The 26,399-nt window shown below is 40.7% G+C and overlaps 1 protein-coding gene across 1 annotated transcript in view; it reads left to right on the top strand.

Moving 5' to 3' along the window:
• The first annotated feature begins 12,073 nt into the window (after positions 1 to 12,073).
• IL1RAPL2 (interleukin 1 receptor accessory protein like 2) overlaps positions 12,074 to 26,399 on the top strand; it is a 1,152,078-nt gene continuing 1,137,752 nt past the window's right edge. The window contains exon 1 of the mRNA XM_019431771.2: positions 12,074 to 13,001. The gene's annotated coding sequence lies outside the window, so the exon portion shown is untranslated. The remainder of the gene's footprint in view (positions 13,002 to 26,399) is intronic.

Genomic DNA, 26,399 nt, shown 5'->3' with positions numbered 1-26,399 from the left:
CCTTGGCAGCTGTAAAAAATACTGGTACCCAGGCCCCAACTCTCACAGATTCAGATTTAATCAATCTGGAATGGTACATGGGGAATTAATATTTCCTGTTTTTGTTTTTATTTTGTTTGATCTCACTTAAAAAATCTCTTCAGAAGGTCCAGTGCACACATAGGATTGAGAACAACTGACCTAGATGGATCACAAAGCCTTGCAAGGATGTCTACCCCAAGTAGATTTTCTACATGTTTTTCATAATGTTCTCTTCCTTTTTTCAACATGTTGTATGAGCATCAGATTTCGCTGATAACCCTACCCAGACCCCAATAATTTTTCCCTCTTATGCTAATTTAGTACTCTCCCAAGCAGTTATCACCATTTGACATGAGTAAAAATGTTGTAACCAGTCTACTTCTCAACATCTCCATGGCTGCCACTCTGGTCTAAGCCACCATCATCTCTTAGTTGGATTTCTGCTTCTGCCTTTTCACTCTTTACTGTCTATCTCAATACAGCTACAGAGTGATTTTTAAGATATGTGTCAGATCATGTCACTGCTCTGCTTGAAAACCTGCCAATGGATTTTCATCTCTCTCAAACTGAGTCAAATTCTTTACTATGGCCTACAAGGTCCTACATGATCCTTACCTCTCTGAGATTCTATTACTGTCTCCCTCACTAACACTGTTCCAGTCACAGTGGCCTCCTTGCTGTTCTCTGAATATACCAGGCATCCTCCCACCTGACATTATTTGTACTTGCTGTCTTCTTTGCCTGGGATTATTTTCCCCCAGATATCTATATAGATTTTTCCACCTTGAGCACCTTATTTAGTATTGCAACTCTCCCTGTCTACCCCACAAAAGTTATTCCTTTGTCATTGCTTTATCTCTCTTCATATCACTTATCAACATCTGACATTATATATGTATATATATATATGACATGTTTTATATTTTACATTTTATATCTATATATACCTGTTTATTTTTTAGGGTCTGTATCTCTTCATTAGAATATGAAGCTTCACAAGGAAATAGGAGTTTATCTATTTTGTTCAGTGCTAATCCCTGGAACCTAGAAGAGTGCCTGCCACTCTTTGATTTGATCCACAAATATTTTGTTGTTTGAATAGAAAAATCAGAGAGATTGGGTTATAACTTCACTATGCAAATATAAATGTGTTTTCTTTTCTCATTTGGGGGAAAAGGAAATAGCACTTATTGAGTATCTATCTGCCAATATGATAGGTACTTTTCACATGATATACTATTTAATTCTCAAAATATATCTAATGAAGTAGGTATGATTATTATTATACCCGTTTTACAGATGTGGAAATGAGGCACAATTAGACTACTTTGCCCAAGTTCATATAGCTTATAAGTACTGGTGCTGCTAGATTTTGAATCCAAGTTTATCCAACATCAAGGTTCATGTTATTGCTGTAAATGACCACCCCTCAAACTCATTATTGGAAATGAGTTTAACAAATTAGTTCTTATTTTAATGATTTTGGGGGAGGACAAGGAAGGGACGGTGAAAGACAGAAAGGAGAAGTAGAAAGCTTATTGGCTGATGAGCTTCAATGGAGCAGTTAGGGACAACAAGCTCTGGAGGGGACAGACACTTGTGGGGAAGGGTCAGAGTTAGGAGTGTGTCACTAAAAAAAATCTCCATGGTTGGACTGACCATTTGGTTTGGCATTAAGTCATTGACCTATATCCCAGGAGCAAAGTAGAGGCATCCCAGCCCCTTTAATAGGAGTTAAAGGGTCTATAACCATTAATAAGACTATGGAGATTGTTCCTACACCTGCCCTGGGTTTCATGTACTGTAGCTTGCATTCTCCTCCTCCCCTCATCCTCATTGTGCTTGACATTACAAGGGGGAAAGGGTTGTGGCAATGGCTGTAACAGTCACCTAGTCTCAGGGCAGGGATGAGACCTTTAGATGTCCTAAGCACTAAAATTTTGACTCCATAAAAACTCCAAACCTTAAAATAATGAAAGAAAGGTTTTTTTTCTCCCATATGACTAAATTGATGCTTTTCCCCCTTTATTTATCAAATATCAACATCTTTCAGAATTTGTTCTTCTTGATAAGGTAGTGAGTGGGCATAGCTGATTTGTTAGTGCTTTAAGTAGCACTCTGTGTGCATTTGGGTAAATAGAGAGCAAAGACTCAAGAGGCTAGAGCAAAGAGAAGTTCAAGTTTGAAGGGTGAGAGGAGAAGAGGAAAGGCTTCAAGTGTGGAGTGCTACTGGGAAACAGAAGGACCAGGTGAAGTGACTAAATGGGAACCGTTGGACAGCTAGAGGGGCATTCTGGGCTTCTGGGGGTCTGGGTAGCAAAAGGAAGGAAGAGCAGCATCAAACTGACCATTTTTACTAAAGATTCCCCCACCTGGGTATTGATGCCGAGTGGGTGAGCTGTGGCATGGTGATGGTACTACAGAGAGGGCTTAAATAGGGCCTTTGTCTCATCACTATTTCTGTGCCAACCCAGAACTCCAGGGAGACAAAACTGTGACCTTGTAAGGGTTAGATCTATAGCTTCCATTACACCACTGATTCCTGGTCCTCACCCTTGCCCGTTCTTCACAGCTAACTAGGCATGAAGTGAGAAATCTGTGCTCACCAAGGTCCTTAGGGGATAGGAGAAAAGTGCACAGGCAAATTGTAGTAACAGGGAAGAAGAAATAGGTCCTTAGTGCAGTGTTATCAAATAATGAATTTGATAATTCATAAAAATCATAAAATAAAAAATTGATTTTATGATTTTTAAGAAAATCATAAAAATAAAAAAAATTATAAAATCAATAAACCTCAAAAAACAAAACCTAAAATGTTTGGATGTCTAAATTCTATTTTAATCAATGGTAACATTTTTGAGAACTCATTCTTTATTCTATCACACAGTAAATGCTCAATTTCGCTGGAAGTATATTCTCATCTGATTTATATTCTACAACATTGACATTTCTCTTTTCATTCACTCTTAAGCCTATTCTGAGTAAAGACTGCCAACTGTATCATATTAGCAGTGGCTGTGAAATGGACTATTTTCCACTAGTGGCTAGGATCAGACCAGAATATGGAATATAAAGCTAGTTTTAGAAATTCAATTTGCAGTAGATATGTATGAATAATTTATGTGTCCTTACATTATAACATAATAATTAAGGTACCATTGATTTATTATAAAAAGTTAAGGTATGTTCAATGATACCACTTTATCTTTGCATTTAAAATTAAAATATAAATCAAAGGTATCATTAAAAATAATTTCACCTTACTGTATATTTCAAAGTCCATGGGTTATTTTATTCCAATGCTTCTAATCTCTTAATTCAGCTAAAAAAAGAGATGACTCTAAGAAGTGACATGATAAATAATTTAAAGCATAACACTTTTATGCCATAATCCTGACTACAGAAGTGAAAGATGATCCAAAGTGGCAGAGGTTCTAAATTGCTGAAAAGGTATTAGCATTCTTGTATGAAGTTCTGGCATATGAAAGTGAAGTTCTGTTTATTGGCACCTTCTTATTGAAAGATTTAGAAAGATTCAAATTGATAATGGGTTTGTTGATCTGGAATGGATTTGTATGATCACTGTTGTGTCTAGAGCTTGTGACTACAACAACAAAAAGAGAAACAAATTTGAGTCCTGGTCATCATATAAGGTGATTCACTCAGAGGACTTGAAACTGATGTCTGTGATGATTCATGGTGGAATAGCAATACTAGGAAGAAGAGAAAGAAAAATATCAAGATCCAGATCCATTCTTCTATGGAAAAATGTATTTTATGTTATCCTAGCATTTTCACTAAATGTGTCTGATTATTTTTAGCTTATTAATGATACTATAATAGTAGCTAGTTGGTATTTATCTCCAAAGCATTCTAAATGCTTTGCAGGCATTTTCTTATTATTCTATACCATATTCTTGTCAGGTGACAATATCTGCCATCCCCACCTCCCAAGGCAATTTAAGAGAGAGAAAAACAGAGATACTAAATGAGGAAACAACAACAGCAGCAACAGAAAGTTTTCTCAGATTTTCTGATTCCTACCTAGTATGTTCTGCATGGAGATTTGCTGCATTGCTTCAATGTGTATGATCTAAAATAACCAGCATGTAGTGCAAGTCCAACAATGTGAAATTTTCTTTTTTGAAAGTTAGTGATGTTTTTGACAAATGTGAGTTCTCTTTTGTATTTTCATGGGAAGTAAATACAGCTACCCAGATCCTTAAGATGTTGTCTTACATTCTAAGAAGAGAAGATTCATATTGGTGGGGGTGTTTGGTGAAGTTCTTATTGGAAGCTTTCAGTGACTCCTGGTATTTTTAAGTTAAGCTGCCAGTTCAAAATGGGCACTTTTAGAGACTAGGGTTTTTTTACGGACTGAATGCTTGTGCCCCCCCATTTATATGATGAAATATGAACCCCCAGTGTGATGGTATCAAGAGGTGGAACCTTTGGGAGGTAATTAGGTCATAAGGTCAGAGCCCTTATTAGTGAGACTAGTGCATTTATAAGAAGAGACAACAGAGAGCTTACTTCCTTTCTCTTTCTGTCTCCATTATGTGAAGATAGGAGGAGGCCAGAAAGAAGACCATCACTTAGGACCCAATCATGCTGGCACCTTGATCTCACACTTCCAGGCTACAGAATTGTGAAAAATACATGTTTAAACCACCTAGTCTATGGTATTTTTGTTATAAGCAGCCTGAATTGACTAGCACAGGGTTTAGAAATTTTGTTAAAGGAACTTTGTCTTTAAGTTTCGAGATTACAAAGCTATAACATGCAGTAATAGAGCTAATCCTGCTTTTTGTTCTTGTTCTTCAACAATCCTTTCTAGTAACACATGATTCTTCTTGTGCTAAAATATCAGCTATTGGGTATGGCTAAGGAAAATGATGTTCAGGTTGATCCAGCATTCTGGTTAATAAAAGGTATCATGCATATGCCAGTTTTCAAATACTGAGAGAGTAGTATCATATACTTGGAAGTAAATTGATGTCAAGGATACATAAATTTTTCTCTGATCTAAAATACACTACATAATCACAAGATATTGTCAGGGTATCTTAATAAATAAAGGAGTTTTCCTAGTGCCACAAATAAGCTAAAGTGACAGCTGAGAGTTTCAGTTGCTAGAATGCTGTATAAAAATGTTTATCTAGAAACACACAGCAATGATTAATTTACCTTATGGAGCTCCTTTTAAGATTGGACCCAACTTCTCAGTGCTTTAAAAGTACTCATGTCAAAATCAGAAACCTTAACCTACAGCATTGCTATTTGAAACTCAACTCCAATTCAAAGCATCATTATTGAGACAGTATTGGTTTCTGATGTAGCAAAACCAGTTCCCCAAGTGTCACAGGTGCTTCTTTAAGCTCTGGATTGATGCTTTTTGTTGTTGTTGTTGTTGTTATTGTTGTTGTTCTATGGTGGGGTTGTCTTTTATTATAATACAGAAGATTTTCTTCTTTTAGTGATAAAAGCCTGAACTCAAACCAATTGATTTAGAAAGCTGTTTTTAACTGACTTTACCCTTTCTGGAAAATGTGCTGATGCTTAGTGATATCAGACTTTCCTTTGACACAGGGATCCTTGGTGATTATAAAAATAAATAAATATTGACTTCCTTTCTTTGATATTGATAGAGGTTTTTTAGTCTGAGGCTTATTTTTATCTGTTCTCTTCAGAAACCCAAGCTGATGGAAGAGTTACTTGCTTCTCTAAAGAATAAACCAAAGGTAAAGGGATTTAGGTGAAATGTAAAGAGAAGTTTCCTGACAATATAGTAAAACATGGGAGTTAGTTTTGTCAAAGCAAGCTGTTGCATATTAAGAAGGAATATCCTCCCCACCAAGAAGTCAATCAAGGCTTGAGATGGGAGAGGGGAAAGCCAGTGCAGTGGATATCATTGTCTGTACCCACATTCTGATGCTTGACCTTGCTGCTTGCCCACTTTAGACCTCAGTAGGGAGATGGAGATAAAACAAGGAGGAGGATAAAGAGAGAAGAGAAGTGACATATACTACCTCCTTATGAGTCTGGATTTTGAAGTATAATACCTATGAAACTCCTTCTCACTGAGTTAAATACAAACTTCTCAACCTGACATTTGAGGCCCTCCACAATTTGGCTCCAATCTATTGTTCCAGGTTTTTCTCTCACTCGTCCTTTGTAGGGACGCTGGGCCACAAACCACATTGGATAGGCCCCTTTCCTAATAAAATGCACCACAAATTTCTGCTATATATACTTACTTATTCTTAGACTTTCTGGCCCTTCTGCTGTTTCATTGAACTTGAATTCCACCACTTTTTGCCTCACTTCGTCCTGGATGGGCATATTCCCTTATCTCCTTTAAGACATTCCTCAAACCTTGATTTTTCTGTGAGGCCTTTTGTGACCACTCTATAGTCTTCTTGGTTCTTTCTATATCACCTACCGTACTTTACTTTTTTCATAGCACCATTCCCTGCTATATTATACCACTTGCTTATATGCTATATTTCTTATCAGAATTTAAGTTTCATTCTGGCAGAGATATTTGTCTGTGTTGCTCACTGCTATATACCCAGTACCTAGAAACAGTGTCTGGCATATAGCGGTCTCTCAATAAATATTCACTGAGCAAATGAATGAATTAATGCTATGCCTTCTGTCTGAAATACCCCTTATTCATATCCACTTATCTTTTAAACTACATTAAAATGGTACCTCCTTAGTGAAGCCGTTCCTGATTCCTCCCAACAATATTTTCCCTCCTGTGACTTCCTACAATTTCTCTTCTTTGAAGTGATCTTACTATATTTTCACCTGTGCCATTGGGATCTATGAATTTTCTTCTTCCCTCCGGTAAACATATGCTTCCTGAGGGCAAAGATTGTGTTCATATCCATACCTCCTTCACAAAGGCCTTCAAAACTCATTTAAGAGTTCCATTTCTGGAATGGCAGCATGAGGAACTCCATGAGGAGCTCTGGAAATTGTCCTAGGGGCATACAGCAAATAAAGAAATATTTATTTAAAAAATCTAACTCTTGGTAAGAGCAGTTTGGCATTGTGGCACTTGATCCATGACCCATTCATTCCCTCCTCCTCCTCGACTCAGCTCAGCTTAATAAAAGCTTCACTCCATGTATATGTGGCCGAGAGGACAGGGCTCCCTCTTTCAGTTCCCAATGAGGTGGTATATGTATATGTGGCCGAGAGGACAGGGCTCCCTCTTTCAGTTCCCAATGAGGTGGTATAATATCTTATTAGGAGGAGCAGGTCACCAGCATTTTGTATCTGATCCAACTTGAACTTGAAGATGCTAAATTCCTGGTGAATGTGGCTGAGTGATTAAGAGCTTCTTTTTTCCACTCAGCCCACACTCAGCATGGAGACTCTAACCAAGCCATAGCAGGATGGGAGTACTGGGGCTCTGACCACACTCACAGTAGCTATATGGTAAGGGACAGTTTCTTGCCATGGAAGACAAGCTAAGAAGATCAAAGGCTACAACCCTCGCCTGGAGTAGTGGCTCAGAGATTTTGCCAAGGTAGAGAGACAGCCCATAAGAACAGAAAATTCTGAAGCTTTCCTGAAACGAACGGACTTACATGAAAAAGAATGTGAGGGAAGTTCAAGCTTAAAGGCACCTTTGAAAACAATAACGATTTTGGTTGTAAGCAAATAAGTAGAGGCTAGTAGCTCCTCTTAAGAACAGCAAGGTAAATTATAGCATAGCTAGTTCACTAGAGAGAATCAGAGAAAGAGCTATGAAGAGCCCCCCTGGGGTCAGAGAAAATCTCAAAGATGGCCCCCAAAACTAGTCCTGCCCAAATTTACCTGTGTAAGACCATGGAGCAATTTATGCTCAGGGCATCATTGAAAACAATAAAGGAACCCAACAGTGGAGCATGACAACTGAGTATGATACCAAATGAAGCACACACCCTAACAGAGAGGTCAAGGAAAGATACAGAGCCCTGGTAAAAACTGTAGTCAGCCCAGGATAATTGAGTGCATGGTCAGATCTTTGTCTTCCGAGGAATGACACCAAATACTCTAGCAAGAAAAGACAAAAACAAGCCCCAGAGAGTGGGGAGGGGAATAATTTTTCAATGTTACTGTATTACCTAAAATCTCCAACTTTCAACTCAAAATTATAAGATGTGAAAAAAGTGTGACACATATACAAGAAGGAGAAAAAAACAACAACAATCAGGCAACAGAAACGTTCTGTGAGAGAGCCAACATGACCAATTTAACAAAGACTTCAATAAGTCATTATAAATGCTTTAATAATTAAACTATGATTAAAGAAGTAAAATAAGTTATGATGAACTTGTAATCAAATAGAGAATATCAATAAAGAGATAGAAATTGTTCTTTAAAAAGAACCAAATAAAAATTCTGGAGTTGAAAAGTATAGTAACCAAAATGAAAAATTTGTTAGAGGAGCCCAACACTCGATTGGAACTGGCAAAAGAAAGAATTGATGAACTTGAAAATAGATAGTTATATATTAATATCTGAAGGACAGGGGAAAAATAATGAAAAAAAAAGAATAGGGTCTTGGTGAAATATGGGACACTATTAAAACACACTAAATTATGTATAGTGGGAATACCTGAAAGTTAAGAGAGAAAGGAGCAGAAAAAACAATTGTGGAAATAGTGGCTGAAAATCCATTTGATGGTTATCGGTAATCTATATATCCAAGAAGTTCAGTAAACTATAAAGGATAAACACCAAGAGATCCATGTGTAGACACATCATAGTAAAATTGTTGAAAGCCAACAAAGAGAAAAATCCTAAAAGCAGCAAGAGAGAAATGACTCACCACATACAAGAGAACCCTAATAAAATACACAGATAATTTCTTTCAGAAACAACGGATGGCAGAAGGCAATGGGATAGCATACTCAGTGCTGAAAGAAAAAGAAACTATCAATGAAGAATCCCTCTACATTCAGCAAAACTAGCTTTAAAAAATTAAGGCAAAATAAAAAACATTCTCAGATAAAATAATGAGAAAATGTGTTGCAAGAAGACCCATTTTGTAAGAAATACTAGTTGAGGTTCTTCAGTATGAAAGCAAATGACCCAACAAAGTAATTTCAATCCACATGAAAAAACAATACCAGAAAGATAATTATATATTTATAAAAGGCAATATAAATATTTTTCTTTATTCCCTTCAGTTATTTAATTGTATAAAATAATACATATCCATATATATGTGTATATATATATATATATATATATACACATACATACATATGTATGTGTGTATATATTCATATATGCATTATATATAATTATGTTGCTGGGCTTATAACATACAGAAATGCAATATATTTGACAATAACAACACAAATTGGGTGGGTAGGAACAATGTTATATTAGAGTAAGGAAATTGCACCAGATGATAAATTATATCCACAAAAGAAAATGAAGAGAGCCTGACTTGTTTTTGAGAGGTCACTGGTTCCTTCCCCGTTTTCTTGGCCTCTTGTTCCGGTTTGGACTCTTTATTCTTACATTCCTCAAATTCTTTGAGATCTCTTCATTTAACCACAAACCAGACCAGTAGGAAGGATTAGCCAAACAAGTGGCCCTCTTTGATGGATAGGAAGAGCCTTTTCCCATCCAAAGCAAACCCATTGATATTCCATGGTCCCTTAAATTCCCAGTTCTGGAAAGTCTTCTTAAGATCTTGGGTGAAGGATGATATTACTCAGGAGAGTAAGGTAATCCTGCCTAGTCATTTATCAGACTGGAAAACCCACCACTCTCAGCAGTCCTCTACTGGAAGATGGTAAGTACACAGAGAGTAAGTTTTGATGGCATGGGAGGGACAAAACTTGGACACATAAAGGGACACAGGGTGTTAGAGTGAAGCTGGGTGAAATTAGGTAAGGAATCCATAGGATAGGAATATGGGGCTTTTGTTTTTTGTATTTTTTTAATGTGTTGTCTACTTCACAATTTGCCAAAGGATATTATTGGCTGCTATCCTCAATGAGCTCCCTTCACTCCTACTGCTAGCTCCTTAACACCCTAAATGTGAGACACCTCATGGTTTGGCCAAAAGGCCTTACCCATGAGAGCCTAGCTGCTCAACTCAGGCCCAGGGTCTGAGGGCCTGGTCCTTTTAAAAGGCTAGATTGGACACACCAGGCACCCAACAAGACAGGTTTACCCTGCGTTGGTGCAGTCACTGGCAGGATGGAAGCATATGGCATTGAACACAACATGAATATAGGTCAGGCAGGCTGGAAGCAGTGAAGCAGGCTGTGTAGGGCAAGTACACAGGCAGAGGGAAGTTTACATGAACTTTCTAGCAAAGAGGAAGGGAAATTGGCTGTCTAGTACCTGTCAGAAGAATGGGTTTTTATCTTAAGTGTTGTTACAAAACAAGAAAAAACTGTAGCACATTTCCCCTGTTTCAAAAATATAGTCTCCTCACCCACCCCCACCCTATGCATATAAACAACAAAAATCTGGGAGGGTAACTTAATATTGGTTCCTGCTGAAAGGACTTTTCTGAAGTGTCTTGATTCCCCAACTTAACCTCAATCGCAGAAGGAATTTTTCAGGGTGGGGTTTGGAGGGATATGATGGGTGAGATGGTTCATGGGAAAAAAAGAATGCATAAACTTGGTAGGAGAGGTGAGGAAGGGACTGTAATTTTATTTTTTTTTTTTATTTTTTTTTTTTTGGGACTGTAATTTTAATTGTGCACAGGCTCAGGCTCAGACTTTAAAAATCCAGTTGATGGTGGACCAAAGCTAAGTGGCCAAGGAAGGCGGGCTTGGGTCTGTGCTGCGCACCAGGCACAGAGTTCTCAGTTACCCCCTCTCAGTCCCTGTCTCCATCTCTGGCTCATTTCACTCTCCGTAGCTAACGCAGAGCGATGGAGCAGCCTCAGGAGAACAGCTGGAGAAAGCTCAGAGAAAGACAGATAGGATCCCAGCGCAGCAGAAAATGCTTGGGCACAGCGCTCAGCTCACCCCTTACATGAGCAATCCTGTTAAGTGTGTTAATCAGCAAGAAGCCCGTGAGCCAAGTGGAACGCTCTGGGAGATACCTGGAACTGAAACGGGACTCTTCCTGGGCTGCAATTCAGATCCTGATGGTTTCTAAGTCGCAGTCCCTCTTCCCTATCACTCTTAAAGGAGCTCCTGAGCTGTGTGACCTTGGAAAGCAGGTGGTCAGGATCTTCTCTGGTGAGCCTCAGGCATTCGGCCTGAACAATCAAGGTCCAGGTTACACCTCCAACCCCCTCCTGGGGTCCCAGAACCCTCCTGCTCACTGTTCGGTTGTCAGGGCTGGAGAACCCTGAGATTTAGGGATCTCTAACGTGGGAGGGGTGGAAAGGAGTTCTCTCTGGGACTGGGAAACTCGCATTATGAACACAATTGGACTGTGTTATTTTTTTTTTAATTTTTTTCTTAACTTTTATTTATTTTTGAGAGACAGAGACAGAGCATGAGCATAGGAGGGACAGAGAGGGGAGGAGGCACAGAATGTGAAGCAGGCTCCAGGCTCTGAGCTGTTAGCACGGAGCCCAATTGGGGGCTCGAACTCACAAACCAGGAGATCACGACCTGAGCTGAAGTCGGATGCTCAACCGACTGAGCCACCCAGGTGCCCCCGGACTGCGTTTTTAATATTAACTTCTTGCCTGGGGGGAACCGAGCCGGTAAACTCCTGGTTGAGCTAGATACCTATTCAGTGTTTGGAACTAGGGACCAGGATTATTGAAAAACTTTGCTTTGTGGCTTCCTAGCCTGCACTCAGTTGAGCGCTCCCCCCAATTCTGTATGCCGGCCTACTCTGGTACGGACACTAGACGGCGCTGCCGGGACGCACTTTCCTTCTCCTAGGAAAGGTAAGAGGGAAGTGCCTTTTTTTTTTTTTTTTTTTTTTTTTTTTACCCGGGGATGGGGGGACTCGGGTTTGGCAGCCTTTCCCAGTCTCCCTCCCCTTCCCTCCCCGAGCTCCCAAATCCAAAAGGGTGTGGAAGAGGAGGAGCAGTAGCAACCCTTTTCCGTGACGCGCCTGACCGGTGCTTTCTAATCTCCACCTCCCTCCCGGTGCAATCAGTCAGCCCGGAGGCACCAAACTGTTAGCGTCGGAGACGCAGCTCTAGGTGATTTCCACTACCTTCATACCCCCACTCTAGGCCTTTTGGAGGCAGCAACAGCCGTGGCAGAATGTAACGCGAGCCTGGAGCGCACTTCCGGGGCGCTGCTCCCTCTTCGGAGCGAGGAGGGACGTGTAGGTTTTTGCGCGCAGACTGGAGAGAGTTCCGGGGGAAAGCCTGGAGCAGCGAACAGGCGGGAGAGAGGTGGGCAGGCAGAGTTGGCACCTGCAGCCTGCGCTGCGGTCTGGGCGGTAGGGCTGCTGCCCTTTAGGGCATGCGTGCCTCATGAGGAGAGAGAGCCACAGGCTGAGGCCCCTGCATCCCTCGGTGTACCATTTGGCCAAGACAAGGTGTGGCTGGAGCACTACTGCTCCGAAGCAAAGTCGCAAAGGAAGAGGTTGAGAGGCAGGCGACTTAGAAGAGTCTGGTCACGGAGCCAAGAGGAGGCTCCCGAGGTTCTAGCGAAGGGGAAGAGTAATTTAGGAACCCGTTTTAGCCTCTCCCTGCCCAGCTCCCCCTAAAGTCCACAAAAGCTCTCCTGAACTCTAGAAATCCTCCCTGGGTGGGGACAAGTTTCCTAGCATTCTCTTTGGCTAGGACCGGGAGTGGGCTCCCCTTCACAGGCGGGGCTGCTCCTTCTGCTGCTCTCAAAGACACGTTTTCCTCCAAGCCGCCTTCAGCTCCAATCGCCTTTGGGTAGCCTCCCTTTTCGCCCTGGAAGCTCAAGCCCACGCTGTTTGGAACCCAGCTCTCCATTTAGCCCTGGAATGCGGCCCATCGCCCCAGACGTGGAACTGCATGCCTGAGCCCTGCTGGACGTCGCCGGTTGCTGTGCAAGACTCAGGTAATGCTCCTGTGCATAACGGGACAGTTGGCTGGGGAGGAGAGAATGTGCTAGGCTCTCAGGTGACAGAAGGGAGCAGGCTGGTTGCGGCCAACAGAGACTCTACCTCTCCTTCAGCCCTGGTTCCTGCTCCTGGAAACACTTGACAGTTTTGTTTCTCTCCCTTCACCTTTCCCAGAAAGTTTAGGGACTCCCAAGGCCAGGGGCTCCTCGCCTTGAAGGAGCGCGCGCTGCCTGCCAGGTGCAGGAGAGCAGTTGCGTTGCATTCTTGCGACCTTATCTTTATGGTTTCTTCTTCTGACGCGGGACTCTGTAGCCTGGAAGGCACTTTCCCACTGGGCTCTTCTGATTCTGCCCACATTTTTGCCCGCCGCCAGGAGAGCAAGCAGTGCAAGGATAGGGCTCAAGGAGTCTCCTAGGCGAAGGAGCAGCGATGTGCTCCAGCTCCTGGGGGATTCCCAGCAAGCAGGGGAGAAGAGAGAGCTCGGTGATCTGAGACCATCTCTACCTGCCTTCAAAACCCAAGGGACCCCAGCGCAGACTCTGGGACCCTCAATTTTCTCTCCCCACAGGAATCCCTGCTCCCCATTGAGCCGGTTTTTCAGGTTGAGTGACCCTATCAGAACCATTGCTGAAGGGCTTGGAGAGGACCCACCTGCCCTAAGCAGTGCTTCAGACTTCCCGAGAAGGAACCCTTGAGAAGGAGGGAAGGGTGAGGAGGGACAGCCACTCAGTGTGACCTGCCTTGTTGCTCTGGGTCCGGATTGGAGTAACCAACTTGATTTGTTACTTACTGTCAGACGTCTAAGAAAAATGCTTTGGCAAAGAAACCTAGCAAAGGAAGTGTGTATTATAATTCTTTGCTGTAAGGGTTTCTCCTGGTTTCTACAACCGCTCCTCTTCCCCATCTCTGGGACCCAGGGACCAAGGAGGGGAAAATTAGTAAAGGGGTATTTAAGGTTTTCTCTATGACACCCACAAAAGTTGTGGCTGGGCTGAAGTGCTAGAAAAGTACCTCTCAGCTAAAAGCTACTTTTCGGACTATTATGGGTGTTTTGTTTTTTGAGGGGTCTATTCAGGAATAATTTACCCCCTCCCCCCACCATGACATTCAATCCCACCTTCTGTAGACTTCCAAGAAGAAATCCTTCTCCCTGTTCCTGGCCAGGGGAGACAAGTTGTGGATTACTGAACAGGTGGCACAGCTAGGCATCAGATGTCAAGTAAGGAAGGAGGGAGGAAGGAAAAGACAGGTCCCTGAGGTCTTGCAATTTCAGCCTCAGGAAGGCTACCTCAGTTACAGGGCCCCTGGGAAGGAAGGAGTTAAGTGTCCAGGACAGGTGTGGGGACTGGGGGCCATTTCCCCACTGACACCCTCAGGCTCTCATGAAGAGTTGGATGAAACATAGTGCTCATGCAAATGCTGCATGACTGGGCTCTTTCCCAACAGGGTAATAGGCACTTCAACTTCTGTGGGTCTTGCACCTCAGAACATGTTTTTGTTTTTTTTTCAGAGCTCCTTACTTCCACAGACAGGAATTAGGCAACAATTCTGGGGCCTGGAGAAGTGAAATTCCCAGGTATGCCTCACCCAGAGTCTTCAGGGGAAGTTTCTACCTCCTCCCATTTCACTCTTTCTACCCCTCCGCAGAGTAACCCCTACTATAGGGCCACTCCTATTTGGCCACAGTTGTCTTGACCCATGCGGTGGCTCCAACTCTGAGCTGCTGTCTCACTATGTGAGCTCTCCAATTTGGGGGCTACCTTGGGCTAGACAGCCTGCAATACCAGTGGTGGAAGCAGATGATTTAAATAGAAAGCATTTATGGGTGAGTAAAAGGCTTTGGCACCAAAGGCTCCTGGTTCCCCTATTCTAGCTCTAGCTGGTCTGGTCAGAAGGAGGGGCAGGAAGCAACCAGAGCTTCCTCAGTGACAGCCCAGCCTTGGCAGCCTTTGCTTCTGCCTGATAGGCCAAGGACAGGCCTTCAGAGCAGTAGGGCTGGGAATTTAAGCCAGGCTTTGCAGTATGGTCACTGCTGCCCTCACAGATTTCTGGGTGGTCTTCACTCAGGTTGAGCAATGGGCCATTATCATTTTCTATGGGACTCCTAAGCCCTCTCTATGAAGAAGCTAAAGGCACTGGTCAGACATGGGGGTGGGATGTAGGGTTTTTACAGGTGAAATCAGGTTTGAGTCTTGATTTACCCATTCACTTCCTGAGGCCTGGCTTTTTAATTGAGTAGAACTTTCTTGTGTGTCAGTAATTGGTGATATAGTCCAAGCAAGCATATGCTGCTTGCCAGGTGAAGGGATGGTGTGGCTATCTGGAGAATAGCCCAAATTACCCACCTGGCGTGTGTTTCTATAGGTACAAAGCTACTGGAAGTTTTATTTAGCTTTAAGAAGACATATACCAAAGAGTCCAGCCTTATAAAAGAGGTGGATTTTGAAGTGACTCTTCCAATTTCATTTAAAACAATAAACTTCACATTACCAATTATGTTGGGTTGCATAGTTCACTGAAGTGGCTCAGGGTAAAGCATTTGCCATTTGAGAGGGGGAAAAGCAGGGAAGGTGAAATAAAATAAGATTGAAGTGATCACATGCTCAGTAAAACAGAATTGTGTGTTCACATCTGCCCCTTAAAGGAAATCGTCACTGTGTGCAGTTTGGTCTGTAGTAGATTCTGTGACAGGTTGTTGCAGCATGATGAAACTTAAAGGAGAAAAATACATTTTCTCCTTTGTACTTGGTGATTTCTGTAACTACAACAGTACTGATTATAGCCAGGACTGTTAGAAGAATACACACGTTGCCTTCTTCATTTGAAAAGTGCCATAAGTTGGGGCGCCTGGGTGGCGCAGTCGGTTAAGCGTCCGACTTCAGCCAGGTCACGATCTCGCGGTCCGTGAGTTCGAGCCCCGCGTCAGGCTCTGGGCTGATGGCTCGGAGCCTGGAGCCTGTTTCCGATTCTGTGTCTCCCTCTCTCTCTGCCCCTCCCCCGTTCATGCTCTGTCTCTCTCTGTCCCAAAAATAAATAAAAAACGTTGAAAAAAAAATTAAAAAAAAAAAAGTGCCATAAGCTATTTGATGAAAATGCACCACAACCAAGTAGAAGGAAAAAAAAGAATCCTAAGTTTCAGCTGTTTAGTAAAAAGGTGTAAAAGTAAGAAAAAATCACCAAACCTCAAGGTGTGGGCTAATGGGGCTTTTTAGGACTGGTTTCTAGCTGTAGCCAGTAGCCCACACCCTTTAATCCCTAAGGTTTATTTCTTGAGCCTATAGCAGGAAGCCATGATCAGAGCTAACCTGGTGGAGAAGGAGAAATAAATGTTAAATGTGCAATGTGTACCTTAATTATCCTGAGATAGGACTTGAAAATAAGCTTTTTATTAACTTTACACTCAGAGCTGTCAGTGCCAAGGGATTTGCCAAAGTGAAACATGCCTGGCCAATATAAGATACAGAGATGTACTGCATGGGTCCATTTGGCTAAAGCTATTATGAATTCAGACTCTGGACTGGTTCACTTTGAACTGGCTCCCAATGAGCTTGGAGGCACTGGAGTGAGTCCATTATGGGTCAGTTTCTCTTCGGTCAGTCTCTTCCCTAGTCACAGACATAGCTCCAAATCTTTGATCAAGTAACCTAAATACATATTCTCTCTGCCAAGGAGCCAAGCTTTACCCTTCTTCTTGCTTTATTTTCCTCCTTTAATCTGACCTCTTCATGTAGCAGTACCTTGGCTTCCCTCCTGAGTTCTCAAATGCTTTTTGCCTGGCTTGCTTTATTCTTCTATCTGGGTGTTTTATTGGCATGTAAAATATATTCAAACACTATTTTGGTGTCCCTTTCCCTTCAATCTCATTCATCTGTGACTTCTGAATGTCTCCTCCATTCCTGCCTCCTGCATCCTATCTTTTATTAAATGCCCTGAATTTTGTCTCTGGAATAGCTTTTCTCTTTACATTCCTACCACTACCACTCCCTGTCAAATCCTTTAGATTCTTTCCTTCTTTGTTTTCCTTTACTTTTTCCCCCTTTCTTTCTTTCCCTCACCTCCCTTCCCTTCCGTCCTTGACCTGGCCTGCTATAAAAGCCTCTTTTTGTTTTTAGTCTGCTCTCCAATTCACTATGTCCTGCATATTAGGACTAATCTTCCTGAAGTCCATTTAATTCTTAAGAGCACTGATACCTAGTGAGTGGATATTAAGTGGTGTGGATTTTTATGGAATCTGAGAGTTTCTAACAATAAGAATTGCTTGATACATTAAATACCTTCCTGTTCACATGATGGTTTAGCTGGACCAGGCCACTCACCATTATCCAACATAACTTTTGTTAGTCATACTGTGTGCCTCTGCTTATGCCATTCTTTTAACTTGGAGTATCTTTCTCCTCCTTTTCCCATCTCTACTTCTCTGCTTGTTGAAAATGAACCATATTCAAGAAGTAGTTTAAGTGACACCTCTTTCATGCAGCCTTCCTTAATTTCTCTTTCATGCTCCATAGCCAAAATAATTTCTCCCTTCTTGAAACTCTCTTGATACTTTGTCCATTCTTCTTTTATGGTACTTACCTTATTCTGAAAACATTATTGCTATTTATCACTTTATCTCCTCTACTAAAGTTTAAATTTCTTGAAGGCTATGATATCTGTCCCTTATTCTGCAAGAGTGCCATGCATACAGGGGCCATCCATTATATATTTAATTGAACTGCCATCGTGATCTCAGGGTTAGCCTTAACATTTATTGAAAATATCTATCTAAATTATTGTTTCAGTTTAAATAATTGTCAAATCTATTATGATCCAGCAATGCTATGAAACAGTATAATAGGGCAGTTATTTTTTAATAGTTAAGCTTTAGAAGTGCTCTGTCCAATAAATACATGGTTGTATAAATTTAAATTGGTTACAATGAAATAAAACTAAAAAATTGGTTCCTTAGTCACACCAGCCACATTTCAACTGTTCAGTAGCCACATGTAGCTAATGATTACTGTATTGGAAAGTGCAGCTATAGAACATTTCCATTGCTGTAGAAAGTTCTGTTGGGTAGTGCTGTTGCGCAACAAGGGTTCTCCATGTTTTTTTCCATCTAGAAACATGTTCACAAAGGCAACTGTTTTTATGGTTTTATGCAGAGTTATTCAGTCTTTAATGCCATAGTGTTGCCACTTTCCTTCCCTCTCAGAACACAAATCAGTAACATAAGAATCACTTTGATTCCATTTGAGAGAGAAAGGAAATATTTATATGACATCAAACACCAAAATTCCAGATGAAAATTTGAAGAATAATTACAAGGAACTTGCTCTTTCACATATAAATTGTATTAGAAATAACACTAATTAAATACTATGGTACTTGTGTGGAAGCAGACAGACAAGTAACTGAACAGGGTCTCTTTTGGAAATAGTAGACTATTTCCAAATACACTATGGATTTTTCAATAAAGAGCCATTTCATACCTGTGGACTGGGGGAAAAGATGTTTTTTCCCAATAAATGTGATTAGGACAGGACTAGTCATTTAAAGGAAATTTAATAAGCCTATGTGTATATTCAGAATTTAGATCAAAATTAGTTCCAGCGATCAAAGATTTAAATGAAAAAAACTATAAAGGTACTAGAAAATATTTTATATTTTAAATTTTATTTAGTTATAATTTAACATATTTATAATATTTTTAGAGTTTTGAGATTGAGGGTTTTCTAATCATTTTATGAAGACTGAAGGCTTAAAGATTAGTAAATTTTACCTTCAAAGAATCTGTATGGCAAAAAAAAAACTAGGAAATATCCGTGACCTATAACAAAGGGTAGATATTCTTAGTATATAAATAACTCCTACATATTAAAAAAATAAATGTCCTAATAGAAAAATGGTGAAAAGTTATGAACAGAATATTAATAAAAAAGGAATACCAATAGACAAACTCACTTTGCAAGTAAAAAATAATAGTTTTTACCTATCAGATTAGAGAAAGTTTAAAATGTAGTTTTGGTAAGGTTGTGGGAATATAGATGATCTAATGCACCATTTAAATTGGTACATTTCCAGAGGTGTATTTGGCAATCTGTATAAAAATGTAAAATGTACATACCTTCTATGATCTAGCAATTTCATTAGAATTTATTCTAAGATAAAGTGCTAGAAGATATATACATAAGAATATTCATTAACATTTTGTGTATAGTAAAAAAAAAAAAAGTGCCATAAACAACCTAACTGGCTCTAATACTGGATTGACTAGTTAAATTGAGATCTGTTTTAGCCAGTTACTACATACACATTAAAGATAATGTAAACCTACATTTATTGATATGAATTGATATGGCAAATACAGGTTACAACACAGCATAATTCAATTTCTATATACATCTGTGTATTTCTATACATCTACATGTGCATATAAGCATATGAAAATGAATAGAAAATTATTCACTGAAATGCTAGTTATAGGTGGAGGGATTTGGAATTTTCTTTTAAAAAAAAACATTTGTGCTTGGGGCGCCTGGGTGGCTGAATCATTTAAGCGTCAGACTTCAGCTCGGGTCATGATCTCCTTTGTGGGTTCGAGTCCCAGGTTGTTCTCTATGCTAACAGCTCAGAACCTGGAGCCTGCCTTGGATTCTGTGTCTTCCTCTCTCTCTGCCCCTCCCCTGCTCACACTTTGTCTCTCTCTCTCTGTCAAAAATAAACATTAAACAAAAATAAAAATGCGATTTTAGTTATTTGTATTTCCAGGGACAATGATAAAAGCATATGTGATATTAATGCATATAAAGTTCTGATCTCAGCACACAGTACTCAAATACTTAATGCATGGTGGTAGTTATTTTTATGCTTATATCATTGACAAGATAAGCTAGTCAGATGTAAATTTCAGAAGGATTCAAGTGTTAAATGTGAAAAAAGGAAAATATGTAATAGCTAGAGTAAAATAAAAGTGACATGGAAGGATTTTGTAATAAAAATAAAGGAAGAAACAAGAAAAATGGGTCATTTTATTTAACATTGAAAATGTATATGTGCAAAAACCACAACAGAAACGTAAAGACAAATTGGGACAAATAATCACAATATGTGATAGATTGAGACCTATATTTACTCCAAAATATAATTATCCATTAGCTAACCACCCCCAAATAATAAAGTGTTATTTGGATTCTTATTTTTTTATATTACAAATACATACATACCAACATATGCTTATTGCAGTATTTCACATCCCAATTCTAATAACACCTGCAGTATTTCTGGTGTTACGGATTGGTGGGGAAAGGACCACACATTGTAATGTCCTGATTTACTTAGGGAGAAAGCTTCATAAGGTGGCAGCGGATGCAGAATATCCTGTCATGGACTTACCCTGATCCCTAGTTCCCTATAGATTTATACCTGCTAGTGCCACTATCTGTACAGGGAATAGTCCTGCCAGGTCTGAAAATATAGCTGATTTTCCCCTGAAACATGAGTTTGTTGTTGTTTTTTTTTATACTCAGAGTCTATGTCACCATTCTGAAAAAAGAAAAAAACTTGTGTTAATAATCTGTGAACTTCCATTTAAGGGGATGTTTAGAACTAACAACAGACTCTTCTGGTTCTTGAATCAAACTCAGCATTAACAAGGGCACACTCTCAGATGGGGAAAGAAAGCCATATCAGTGCCCAGATAACCCTGTGCAAAACACCTGCCTTCAGCTTTCTAGGATACAAAAAGTCTATTTCCCTAAGGTCTAATCCAAAATTCTTATTTAATACCCTTTTTAATGGGTTGCTTAATATATTTTTTTCTTTCTGACCTTTTAATACTCATTGGAAAAGACTATTTTTTAAAACTTTTTTTTTATTTAAATTTTTTTTAACGTTTATTTATTTTTGAGACAGAGAGAGACACAGCATGAACGGGGGAGGGGCAGAGAGAGAGGGAGACACAGAATCGGAAGCAAGCTCCAGGCTCTGAGCCATCAGCCCAGAGCCCAACGCGGGGCTCGAACTCGCGGACCTCGAGATAGTGACCTGAGCTGAAGTCCGACGCTTAACGACTGAGCCACCCAGGCGCCCCTTTTTAAAACTTTTTAAGGTTAATATGATAAAATTAGGAAGAATAATATGAACCCCATGTATCTATGACACATCTTCAACAATTATTTAATACGTTGTTTTGATAGTGAGTTTGAACCAAGGACTGTGACCAAAATCTCATATATATGTATTGAAAAATCTCATATATATTTATTTGTATATAGCTATTAAAATGACTGTTCTGGGATAAGAACCCAGCCAGTCTAGCTCCAGAAACCATTGCATTTAAACATGACACAAAACTCTATATACATATATATGCTAAAGTAATTTAGTTATTTTTTTTCCTGAAGGCCTTTATAAGAGGTTCTTTGGATTCCTTTGTGTAGCTTTCAAATTTTCTATATTAGGGTATGTTACTTCTATAATCATAAAAATGCATGATATTAAAATTGACTTAAAGCCTCAGATTGTGCCATGGACATAAATCTTTCAACTCTTCTATTTTGTCTTTTTTTTTTCTTTTTTAAAAAGGTAATATGAGGCATTAGTAGTATGATACATATTAATCAAAAGCCCAATTATTATTTAGAGGTATTACTTGTAGTCTGATGATAGAAAGATAACTGCATTTTTCAACTGAAAAGAGTAATGGGAATACCCCTGAACCTTTTGCTTTGGAACCTAAAATGTACAATTATTTTCAAGTTGAGCCTAGTGAGAAGCCTTGTGACCCTTTTGTGATATTGTTTCCTTTCTTACCCAGCCTAAACCCTGTAGTATGTTCCTCTTGCTAATATCGTTATCTAATTCTAGATTCATCTTGTCACTAAACCTGCCCATACCCCCACCTACCCAACCACCATTCTTGGATCCATCTAACCACCACTTTCTATGCTCCAACATCTATGGCTGAACTATCCTTGCAGAAAATCATACTTTTATCAGGTCTAGTGCCACAACCAGTGTATGGTCTCCAGCCTCATCTGGGGTCTCCAGAGCTGCTAGGAAGACTTTTTATATGTGCCTATTAAACTTTATCTCCCATCAGTTCTCCATTGTAGCTATTCCAAATATTCACCATTTATCTCAAACTATATTCCCCATTCAAGCCGATCCTGTCATCTTTTATTTCACTGTTATACTTGACTTTCTAGCTCTACACTTGCATGTGAGTTTGTGTGTGCACACACCTCCCTTTCCCCTCCTTTCCTTTACTCCTCTAATTCTTAGTGTTTTGATCAAAGTAAATAATTCTACTGGATTCTGTGTTCAGGAATTTCATGTCTTTCATTATCCTCCTAGGCAGATAGGTTAACATTATACAGAAGAAGGACCCTCCTCAATTATAACCAAGGAGAAAGATATACGTGTGTGTGTGTGTGTGTGTGTGTGTGTCAACGGTGTGGTGGAAGGAAGTAGATCTTTCATTTCACTTCTGTTATTTGATATCTTCAACTTTTGTTCCATTGCCCATCCTTTTCTTTCCATTGAATCGTTTTGGTGAAACTCAACCCTGGAATAATTGTCCATTGCCTCCTTTCTTACAATTGAGCACAGTTGGAAAAAAATCACACAGTTTTGTAGACTGGTATCACTTATAAATTCATGACTTTTCACCTCATTTGAACCCTCAATGTTACCTAGATATTCTGTGTTCACTAATGACTTCTTTCCCTCTAGCCCCAAACTGACTATTTCAAATTTCCTTTTCAACTACCTCTCTACTCACTCAACAGTTGACACTGTCTGCTACTTCACATAGAAAAAAGAAGTGAAATGAAAGCTCCCTCAAATAAAAATGAGACAATTACTAACTCCAGCGAAAACAAAAAGTTGTATAAGAAAGGAAATTAAGTTATAATATACTATTTAGTTTGGAAGTAAATATTCCTAATCGTGTAAAACTTTGGTATAGCTATATCTGAAGAATTGAGGGAAGGTAACCGGTCATTATCTTCCATATTAAGAAGTCAGTAGTAATATATAATATTGGCTAATTAAGTAAAACTAAGAGCATATTATTTGTAACCATGGAGATAAATAACAAAAGAAATAGCTTAAAAAGTTCAAAATTGTCTTTAGGAAGAAGGACTCAGGAGGAGGGAGCAGAATACTGCTGTTTTATGTTAATCTTGTAGTACTATATAAATATTTGAAAAAAATAATTTTCAAAAAGTTAAGGTATACTGTCTTTTGTGGCACCTTGGAGGGGGTAAGCTGCTTTAGGATTAAGATGAACATCTCTTGACAAAGGTTTGGGGGTTCCGGAAGATGGCGGCGTAGGAGGACGCGGGGCTCACAGCGCGTCCTGCCGATCACTTAGATTCCACCTACACCTGCCTAAAGAACCCAGAAAACCGCCAGAGGATTAGCAGAAGGGAGTCTCCGGAGTCAAGCGCAGACTAGAGGCCCACGGAAGAGGGTAGGAAGGGCGGCGAGGCGGTGCGCGCTCCACGGACTGGCGGGAGGGAGCCGGGGCGGAGGGGCGGCTCGCCCGCCAAGCAGAGCCCCCGAGTCTGGCTGGCAAAAGCGGAGGGGCCGGACAGACTGTGTTCCGACAGCAAGCGCGACTTAGCGTCTGGGAGGTCATAAGTTAACAGCTCTGCTCGGAAAGCGGGAAGGCTGGAGGACAAAGGGAGGGAGAGCTGCTGAGCCCCCGGACGACAGAGCTCAGCTTGGCGGGGAACAAAGGCGCCAGCGCCATCTCCCTCGCCCATCCCCCAGCCAAAATCCCAAAGGGAACCAGTTCCTGCCAGGGAACTTGCTCGCTCCGTGCAAACACCCAACTCTGTGCTTCTGCGGAGCCAAACCTCCGGCAGCGGATCCGACTCCCTCCCGCTGCCACAGGGCTCCTCCTGAAGTGGATCACCTAAGGAGAAGCGAGCTAAGCCTGCCCCTCCAGCCCCCATGCACCTTGCCTACCCACCCCAGCTAATACGCCAGATCCCCAGCAACACAAGCCTGGCAGTGTGCAAGTAGCCCAGACGGGACACACCACCCCACAGTGAATCCCGCCCCTAGGAAAGGGGAAGAGAAGGCACACACCAGTCTGACTGTGGCCCCAGCAGTGGGCTGGGGGCAGACATCGGGTCGGACTGCGGCCCCGCCCACTAACTCCAGTTATACACCACAGCACAGGGGAAGTGCCCTGCAGGTCCTCACCACGCCAGGGACTCTCCAAAATGACCAAACGGAAGAATTCCCCTCAGAAGAATCTCCAGGAAATAACAACAGCTAATGAACCGATCAAAAAGGATTTAAATAATATAACAGAAAGTGAATTTAGAATAATAGTCATAAAATTAATCGCTGGGCTTGAAAACAGTATACAGGACAGCAGAGAATCTCTTGCCACAAAGATCGAGGGACTAAGGAACAGTCACGAGGAGTTGAAAAACGCTTTAAACGAAATGCAAAACAAAATGGAAACTACGATGGCTCGGCTTGAAGAGGCAGAGGAGAGAATAGGTGAACTAGAAGATAAAGTTATGGAGAAAGAGGAAGCTGAAAGAAAGAGAGATAAAAAAATCCAGGAGTATGAGGGGAAAATTAGAGAACTAAGTGATACACTAAAAAAAAATAATATACGCATAATTGGTATCCCAGAGGAGGAAGAGAGAGGGAAAGGTGCTGAAGGGGTACTTGAAGAAATAATAGCTGAGAACTTCCCTAAACTGGGGAAGGAAAAAGGCATTGAAATCCAAGAGGCACAGAGAACTCCCTTCAGACGTAACTTGAATCGATCTTCTGCACGACATATCATAGTGAAACTGGCAAAATACAAGGATAAAGAGAAAATTCTGAAAGCAGCAAGGGATAAACGTGCCCTCACATATAAAGGGAGACCTATAAGACTCGTGACTGATCTCTCCTTTGAAACTTGGCAGGCCAGAAAGGCTTGGCACGATATCTACAGTGTGCTAAACAGAAAAAATATGCAGCCGAGAATCCTTTATCCAGCAAGTCTGTCATTTAGAATAGAAGGAGAGATAAAGGTCTTCCCAAACAAACAAAAACTGAAGGAATTTGTCACCACGAAACCAGCCCTACAAGAGATCCTAAGGGGGATCCTGTGAGACAAAGTACCAGAGACATCACTACAAGCATAAAACATACAGACATCACAATGACTCTAAACCCATATCTTTCTATAATAACACTGAATGTAAATGGATTAAATGCGCCAACCAAAAGACATAGGGTATCAGAATGGATAAAAAAACAAGACCCATCTATTTGCTGTCTACAAGAGACTCATTTTAGATCTGAGGACACCTTTAGATTGAGAGTGAGGGGATGGAGAACTATTTATCATGCTCCTGGAAGCCAAAAGAAAGCTGGAGTAGCCATACTTATATCAGACAAACTAGACTTTAAATTAAAGGCTGTAACAAGAGATGAAGAAGGGCATTATATAATAATCACAGGGTCTATCCACCAGGAAGAGCTAACTATTATAAATGTCTATGCGCCGAATACCGGAGCCCCCAGATATATAAAACAATTACTCATAAACATAAGCAACCTTATTGATAAGAATGTGGTCATTGCAGGGGACTTTAACACCCCACTTACAGAAATGGATAGATCATCTAGACACACAGTCAATAAAGAAACAAGGGCCCTGAATGATACATTGGATCAGATGGACTTGACAGATATATTTAGAACTCTGCATCCCAAAGCAACAGAATATACTTTCTTCTCGAGTGCACATGGAACATTCTCCAAGATAGATCATATACTGGGTCACAAAACAGCCCTTCATAAGTTTACAAGAATTGAAATTATACCATGCATACTTTCAGACCACAATGCTATGAAGCTTGAAATCAACCACAGGAAAAAGTCTGGAAAACCTCCAAAAGCATGGAGGTTAAAGAACACCCTACTAACGAATGAGTGGGTCAACCAGGCAATTAGAGAAGAAATTAAAACATATATGGAAACAAACGAAAATGAAAATACAACAATCCAAACGCTTTGGGATGCAGCGAAGGCAGTCCTGAGAGGAAAATACATTGCAATCCAGGCCTATCTCAAGAAACAAGAAAAATCCCAAATACAAAATCTAACACCACACCTAAAGGAAATAGAAGCAGAACAGCAAAGGCAGCCTAAACCCAGCAGAAGAAGAGAAATAATAAAGATCAGAGCAGAGGGGCGCCTGGTTGGTGCAGTCGGTTAAGCGTCCGACTTCAGCCAGGTCACGATCTCGCGGTCCGTGAGTTCGAGCCCCGCGTCAGGCTCTGGGCTGATGGCTCGGAGCCTGGAGCCTGTTTCCGATTCTGTGTCTCCCTCTCTCTCTGCCTCTCCCCCGTTCATGCTCTGTCTCTCTCTGTCCCAAAAATAAATAAAAA

Source organism: Panthera pardus, unplaced genomic scaffold, assembly GCF_024362965.1.
Source record: "Panthera pardus isolate Hobbes unplaced genomic scaffold, ASM2436296v1 HiC_scaffold_27, whole genome shotgun sequence".
In the NCBI taxonomy this organism is placed as follows: domain Eukaryota; kingdom Metazoa; phylum Chordata; class Mammalia; order Carnivora; family Felidae; genus Panthera; species Panthera pardus.
The sequence above is the reverse complement of the archived record's forward strand: the minus strand, read 5'-3'. Positions and strand labels throughout refer to the sequence as shown.